This window comes from Elephantulus edwardii, unplaced genomic scaffold (assembly GCF_000299155.1).
Source record: "Elephantulus edwardii isolate Elephantulus edwardi_28Jun2011 unplaced genomic scaffold, EleEdw1.0 scaffold00019, whole genome shotgun sequence".
Classification (NCBI taxonomy): domain Eukaryota; kingdom Metazoa; phylum Chordata; class Mammalia; order Macroscelidea; family Macroscelididae; genus Elephantulus; species Elephantulus edwardii.
In genome coordinates, this window is record NW_006399769.1 from 11,690,334 (window position 1) to 11,699,140 (window position 8,807).

Below are 8,807 nucleotides of genomic sequence, written 5' to 3' on the forward strand. Positions count from 1 at the left end.
TATTTCAGAAGTGGGTGGCCAATCCTTCTTCCTAGTCTGTCTTAATCTGAATGTTCAGATTTAGAGGAGTATCTGACAGACAGCAATTTGTGGGGCAGTGAAAGATAAATCCCTGTTCAAATAACTCTACATCAACATATTTCTTCTGGTTCTCTCCATCTGAGGTATTCTCTTTTAGGAGATGGATTATTTTGATTTTTCATGATAATTGAGTCAAACTACTGTTTTCTTGATATTATGTGAGTGATTTCTTAGTAGTTGTAACTACATAGTAAACAAGAGTTTGGCAATGTTTTGTGCAGGACCTGTATATTTGTGCTTCCTTCTTGTCCTGAGGTCCTGCAGGCCTCGTGCCAAACAGCAATAATCCCCCCTGAGGTACCTGAATGGAAAACCAGGAAGCCTTGTTTTTTTCCTCCCAGAACTGACTCCTCTACCTCACTTGAGACAGTCTAGCTGTCCTGCTACATTCTGCTTGAGCTTAAGGGGTTCCGCATGATCTAGGTAAACAGCAGTGATTCCCCCCCTGCACCCCTGCCAGTTAATCTGCTGGAGCAGACTCATGGCTGCTGATGACGAGTGGTTGCTGCTGGCAATGTGTAGCATCTGCTCTGCTTATGGTTTTGGGTGTTGTTTGTTTGTTTGTTTGTTTTTAAGAATTCAATGAATAAATAATTCACTGTGAAGAATTCTATCATGTTTATTCTAACAAGGTCTAATTATCCAACTACTAGTCTTTTTTGGTTTCCAACTTTTGCATTCCAGTCACCATTTATTATTAATGCATCTTTATTACAATCAATATCATATTTTAAAAGTTTGCAGGAATCTTCACATTTGGTGCAGAAATCAGAATAATGGTTGTAATAACTGGACTTCTTGTGTACATGTGTATTATTTCCTATTAACCACAGCATTGCACATCTAAATAGATTTTTTAAGGCTCATTTTGGTGAGACATCATATTCAATGTAAACAAGAAAGACTCTTTACAAGAAAGACTGACCAGTGACTACTACAACGAGCGTGAGCATGACAGAGATCATAACGATGCAGGATAGGGCAAGGGGACAAGATTTATGTCTTTTGTTCACAGGTTTGCTTTGGGTTTTAGTCAACATGATGACATCTAACAACAGGGAATGCTGTTGATAATAATCTCCAGGGAGGTGAACTGCTAATCTAATGACCACACTTCTTTGATGGTTTGAATATAGCGTGAGTAATCCTTTCCCATATGATTTACAGCCTTGGAAACCCAATAAAAGGTCAGCAATAAATCCATTCCAATTCAATGACGATAAGATTATTTTATCACAAAATTCTATCAATGCTCTTAATCTCGAGTGTTCTGAATGTTTACTTACTGATATTTATTTCTACATCAGAAACTACCTATATTCAAGCAGTTTATTAGATTTCTATTGTTGGTAAATTATCCCAAATTTGGTGGTTTAAACAAACTCTGTGATAATATGTACAACATGCATATTTACACATATGTACAGTGTACAATGTAAATAAATTGTACATTTATAATTGTGTAGTTCTGAACAGGAGAATTCAGAAATAAAATTTACTGGATTAAATTCAAGATAATGGCAGGAGTGGATAGTTTATAAAAATTCTCAGAATAATCCATTTCTTTGTCATTTCCAGCTTCAAGAATTTTTACTCATAGGTTATTTTTCTGTTTTCAATGAAAGGCAATTGTAATTTCAAATCTCTTTCTGATATTGAGCTTTATTTTATAGTCACATCACTTTCTATTATTTATCTTCCTCCCTATATCTCTTATGACAGTATTTATGGTGTATACATACCAGTTGTCATTGAGATTGTATCAACTCAATTGATTTCATTTGTCACAGAGTAGAGCTATGCACTGTGTGATTCTCAAGGCTTTGATTTCTCAGAAGCAGATCTCCAGATCTTCATTTGAGGTGCTGATCAGTGGGATTGAATCATAAGTCTTTTGTTAGTAAATAGTTATCTATCCTTTATAAAAACTTTTGTGATTATAATGGTAAAAGTCCTGGTGAAATGTTTGGCTGCTAACTAAAAGGTTAACACTGTGAACCAGGAGCCATCCCACTGGAAAAAGATGCTATAGAGTATTTTTTAATTAGTCTTGGAAGGCCTATGAGGCAATTCTACTTGCCCTATAGGGTTGCTTTGTGTTAAAATAAACTCAGTGGTTATTGGTTATGAATTACAGGTTAAAATTTACTCAGGAGTAGCATAAGTTAGTTGGATTTGAATGATATTAGATCTGTCTTTATAATCTTGGATGATCTTCTATCTCAAGATCTTTAAGTAATCTACAAATTCCCTTCAACATGAAAGTAACATATTTAGATATTCTAGAGATTAAGAAATGAGTATTTTTGCAGAGAAGGTATTATTCTTCTTACTCAGGGTACCACTATATTTTTAATGAAATGCATTATATTTTAATGAAAAAAATACTGTTATATTTTTACTGAAATCTGGGGTAGAGTTGAGTACATAGCATATTATAAATTTCCAATTAACCTTAGATTAATGAATCTATGAGTAAGCTTTCTTCAATATATGCAGTGAAAAATACTAATGATCATGTAAACAAATTTGATGTAGGACTAGGTAATGTTAAGAATTCCTTAACTGTTAAATAATTTAGGTCAAAAGCAGTGTAAGAGAGTCAAGGGTAAAGTTAAAATCTTAAAATTCTTTGCTGTTTCTGCTGGAATCTTGCCAAATAAATTATTAGCACACAACTTGAGGCTACATAAGGCAAAGATTACAGGGAAAGGCAAAGGATAATATTATCCAATCAAAGCCCGGAGATGAGCACATTAACTTATAAGGGAGGCTTCAGATTCTCAGAGTTGACATACACAATATGAATTACCCCCAAAATAACCTAATTAGCATCCAAATGAGCAGAAATCTAACATGCAATCAGTGACATTACAGACAAAAGACTGGAAGGGAGAAAACTCCAGCAACATCATTTCATCAACCAAAATATCACTCAACCATTTTGCATAAAGCCCACCCCAGGAGGAAGTGGACTAACTATATAAGCATTTAATCTCTCGTTGCCTGCCACCTTCTCCATTGCTTTCTTTTCCAAGGAGAGTGACTGATTCTTCTCTCTGAAACATACTTTTATTAATAAATTGCTTTTATTTTCACTTTCACTCTTAGAAGATAGAGGTTTCTGACACCTTTCTTGGTAAGGTAGACGTCCCTGACCTTGGAGATTATCAAAGTTTCTGGGACCCTGGTTTCAATATATTTGCTATGACATTGAGTCCTCTCCCTTTGAGAAGTCATCAAAATTGCTGTACACTCTGGTGCCTTCATGCTTACTTTCTTGTTGTCTTCCACCTGGCTCAGTATTTTTATCAGAAAAGGAAGACTTTTATCAGTGCACCTATTGCATAACAACAGTAATAGTAACTGTATTACATATTGTCATAACAAACAGGAGTAGGCTTAATGGCAAATAATGCCATTATCAACAAAATTAAAGTGATTTCTATTATAAAAGATGTTATGTAAATGTTTTCCCCAATAAATTCTCTTTTCCATTACAGTAAGGAGGTAATACACATTTTTGGAGAACCAAAAACATCATAAGATACTCTTAGTTATCTCAACAACTCATTTTCATTGAGTTGGAATTGATTCATAGCTGACCCTCCTCAACTGGGTTTCTGAGACTCTAACGGACATAAACAGACTGTCCATTTTTCTCTTATAGAGCATCTGGTGGATTCAAACTACCTTGAACAATACCACTAATATCACACACAAGCAAGCTGTTGTTAAAGATTATTCAAAACAATTAGAACAGTACACTAGCAGAGAACTGCCAGATGTGCAAGCTGGAATTAGAAGAAGCCATGGCACTAGAGACATCATAGCCAATGTTAGGTGGATCTTGGCCAAAAGCAGAGAGTACCAGAAGAATCTCTATCAGCGCTTCATTGACTATGCAAAGGCCTTTAACTGTGTGGATCACAAAAAATTGTGCCCAGCCTTGAGAAGAATGGGTATCACAGAAAACTTAATTGTGCTCATGTGAGACCTGTACTTGCACCAGGAATCAGTAGTCAGCAGAGAACAGGTAAATACTGAGTGGTTCAGGATCATGTGTCATGGATGAATTCTATCTCCGTACATTTTCAGTCTATATGTAGAATAGATCATTCGGTAGGCTAGACTTTATGAGGAGGAATGTGGCATCAGGATTGGAGGAAGATTCATCAACAATCTGCATTATGCAGATAACACAACCTTGCCTGCTGAAACTGAGGATGACATGAAGCACAAAGATTTCAGCCTTCACTATGGATTGAATCTCAAAATGAAGAAAACAAAGATTCTCACCACTGGACCAATAGACAGCTTCATGATAGATGGAGAAGAGACTGCTATCATTGATAATTTCAGCTTCCTGGGTTCCACAGTCAACAGTCTTTGTACCAGCAGTCAGGAAATCAAAAGACAAATTGCACTGGGAAAGTCTGTTAGGGGCCTCTCTAGAGTACTGAAGAGCAAAAATCTCAGTCTGGATATTAAGGTATGCCTGATCTAGGCTATCGTCTTCACCGTTATTTGCTATGCATTAGAAAGCTGGACAATGACTAAGGATGATAAAAGGAGAATTGATATCTTCAAAGTTGTGATGCTGGAGAATAGTGTTCAACATACTGTGGACTGCCAGGAGAACAAACAGGTCTGTCCTGGAGAGGGTGAAACCGAGCATCCTCCTGGAGGCAAGGATTTTGAAGCCCTGTCTCACATACTTTGGGCATGTGGCCATGAGGGACCAGTCCTTGGAGAAAAACATCATGCTTGGAATGGTGGAGGGACAGCTCAACAGAGGAAGATCCAGAAGGAGATAGATGGATTGACTCATTGACAAGAGAAATTGGATTAGGTCTGTTAGAGATGATGAGATTCGTTCAGGATAGGGAAAGGTTCAGAATTATTGTAAATAAGGTCACTATGAGTCACAAATGACTCAACGGCACATAACCTTACCACCACCACCACCACTGTTTTAGCAATGAAACTCCTTACTCACTAAGTGGCCAGAACTCTCTGTTTTAGCCATCCAGTGCTGGTTTGATAGAAAAATACCACAACCGAATGGCTAGAACTAAAGGTTGGTTGTTTTGTTTGTTGTTCATTGTTTTTTTGTGTGGTTGTGGGTTTGTTTGGTTGGTTTTTTTTTGTTATTTTTGTTGTTTGTTTGTTGTTGTTTTTTTTTTCCTTCTTTGTGAAGGAGGTTAGAAGCCTGCATTCATGATACTAGCTTTAAGAGAAGGCCTTTTCTCTTTGCCAGATATGGTGAAAGTTGCTTGTTTCTTTAATCTGCTTCTGGGTAATTGTCATGTTGGTTGCTGTGGTTATGTCCTTTGTCCATCTCTATTTGTTCAATTGTTTGTTTAATTGCTTCTTTTATTTCAAAAGACATTGATAGTGCTACACTATTGTAACAACACTCAAACCAAATTGAGTTTATAACCATGGTATATGGATTGAGATTCATAATACATATTTCCTTAGAGACACAGTTCATTATATAATGTATCAAATCCTTTATAACAATGTCTCTGAAGAATAAAAACTTTCAGGGTGAAAGAATCAATCCTTCAGGAAAGAAAACAGGAATGTCATCATCTAAAATCTACTCACAAGAAAAACTTTCTTCTTTGAAGGAAAAGAACATTTAGGTTTCTTATCATTTCATGTACTCATATTTGCACCTTACTTAGAGTTTTCTCACATATATCTTTGTATCACATTTTAAAGATAATTATAAATTATTAAAGTGATCAATTTACATTAGTATTTTCTATCTTTATGCTTATTTATGTAACTTCTATTTCTTTTAATAATTGAAAATATATAATTCTTTCACAACTTATGTTTTAGGATAAACAGAAAATGTCAAAGAAAATAGAAAAGCAGTGACAAAGAAACCAGAAAACGACATGAGTTACTAAAAATCAGAAAAATGGTTGCAGTAGGTAAAATTCTCAATATATTAGTTGTTGTTATTGTGCTATTACGAGCTGTGAAGACAACTATGACTCTTATGTTTAAGGAACACTTTAGTTACACTTTGAAAGCAGGAGTGACATCCAGTTCCTAAACAATATGCCTCTGGAAACTCTGTGAACTTTGATAAATGACCATAGTTGTAGGGTTACTAGGAGTTGTGCTTGACTCGACAGCAATCAACAACAACAGCAACAACTAATTGTTCCTCAAAGACAGATTTACTTGGCCTTTTGGAAGTTAATGGTATATTCAAAGGCATATCAATTATTCTTCAGTTTCTCTTATTCATTGTATAAAGTTCATAGGTATATAAAGCAATTAAAAATATGATGGCTTGAGTCAGGTGCACTTTATTCCTTAAACAGACATTCTTGTTCCTTGGCACTTTAAAGAAGTTATTGTTCCTGTTGGCTAATTGCAATAGTCACATTGACTTTATCATAATTCTTCCCAAGTTGATCCTCTCTTATGTTGGGCCTTTATAATACTCATTGTCTGTACATTCTCCTTTTTATTTCCCGTTTTACTCCCCTCCCCACTCCTCATTCTCTTATACTCACAATTAGCAGATAGAACAAAAAAAGTTATGTGTAACTGTTCAAAAGAGGAAGGGGAAAGGGAAAGGTAGAGGGGGTAGAAAAAAGGAGAGGAAATGAACAGGGCATCAGAGATTAGTGGACAGATTAAGAGAGAGATGGAATAGGCAAAGTGCAACAGATACTTTATGAGATGGAGTGATAAAAGGCATACATTAATAACAATTAATTATATAAAACAGAGTATCTATGAATGAGTGTATAAAACACAATGTAAATAAATGAAATCATAATTCATATGAATGACTATTTGCAAATCAATAAAAAACAGGTTGTTGTTATGTGCCATAAAGTCACCTGCAACATACAGTAACCTTATGTGTAACAGCTCAGAAGCCTGCCCTGTCCTTAGCCAGTCTCACTGACACTGACACAACTGTTGTTGCTGTTGTAAAGTACCGCTGAGTTGGATGCAACTCATAGAGACCCTGTGTGCAGCAGCCATAATCCTGCTCTATCTTGTATCACATTTAATGTCTCTGAAATGCCTATGTACATTACCCCAGTCACTGAATCAATCCATCTCATGGAGGGTCTTCCTCTCTTGTGCTGTCTCTTTACCCTCTCAAGCACGATGTTCCTCTCCAAGGACTGGTCTTTCATTGCAGCATGTCCAAAGTATGTCAGATGAAGCTTCAGAATCTTTGCCTCCAAGGAGAAGCTTGGCTTCACCCTGTCTAGTACAAGCCTGTTTGTTCTCCTAGCAGTTCATGGTATATTCAATACTATTCTCTAGCACCACAGTTCAAAGGCATCAATTCTCCTTCTATCATCACTAGTAATTGTTCATCCCTTTGATGCATAAAAATAAATTGCAAAGACTATGGCCTGGATCAGGCACACCTTAATCTCTGGTACAACTACCACCATTAAGAAAGAGGTTATTAGCAGCATATTTGCCCAATATGCAGCATGGAAAACAAAGTAAAATATTACAATGAATTGTGTAAAGATCTGGAGTCAGAAAAACAAAAGGGCCGAGCTCACTTGCCATTTCTTAAGCTCAAGAAACTAAAGAACAAATTCAAGCCTCGAATTGCTATACTTAAGGATGCTTTGAGCAGAATGTTAAATGATCCAGGAAGTAGTAAAAGAAGACGGAAAGAGGATACAGAGTCACTGTACTGAAAGGAACTGGCAGACACAGGAGAACTGCATGAAACTACATATGAGCAAGAGCCTGTGGGGATGAAGGAAGAAGTTAAAGCTACTTTGAAGGAACTGGCAGAAAATAAGGCCCCAGAATTTATGATATACCAATTGATACATTTCAATTAACAGATACTGTCCTAGATGTGCTCACCAAGTTATGTAAAGAAATCTGGAGGACAACCACTTGGCCAACTGACTGGAAGAGATCTGTATTTTTTCCCATTCCAAAGAAAGGTGCACAGCAGAATGTGACAATTATCAAACAATATCATTGATATTACATGCAAGCAAGATTCTGCTAAAGATTATCTTAAAATGACTGGAACTGCACATCAACAGAGAACTGCCAGATGTGCAGGCTGGCTTTAGAAGGGGTAGTGGTACTAGGGATATTGTTACTAATGTTAGATGGATCTTGGCTGAAAGCAGGGAGTACCTGAGGAATGTCTATCTAAGTTTCATTGATTATGTAAAAGTGTTTGACTGTGTGGATCATAACAAACTGTGTCTGACCCTGAGAGGAACAGGAATCCAAGAACACTTGATCACGCTAAAGCGAAACCTAGACTTGGACCAGGAGGCAGTTGTCAGAACAAAGCAAGGAAACACTGTATGGTTCAAAATTGGGAAGGGTGTATGTCAGGCATGTGATCTGTCTCCATACCTTTTCAACCTATATGCAAAACAGATTAGGTGCAAGGTGGGGCTGTATGAGCAGAAATGTGGCATCAGGATTGGTGGGAGGTTCAACAATCTGTGTTACACAGATGACATAACCCTGCTTGCTGAAACTGAGAGGACCTGAAGCGCTTGCAGCAGAAGATCAAAGCCTGCAGTTAATATGGATAAAGGCTCATATCAAAAAGACAAAGATTCTCACCACTGGGCCAATTGGCAGCATCATGATAGATGGTGAAGAGATTGAGATTGTTCACAGCTTTAGTTTGCTTGGCTCCACAGTCAACACTCTTGGCACCAGAAGCCAGGAAATTAAAA

The 8,807-nt window shown here is 36.8% G+C and overlaps 1 pseudogene; it reads left to right on the forward strand.

Moving 5' to 3' along the window:
* Positions 1–2,240, forward strand: part of LOC102859364 — a 7,480-nt pseudogene extending 5,240 nt beyond the window's left edge.
* The last annotated feature ends 6,567 nt before the right edge of the window (positions 2,241–8,807 follow it).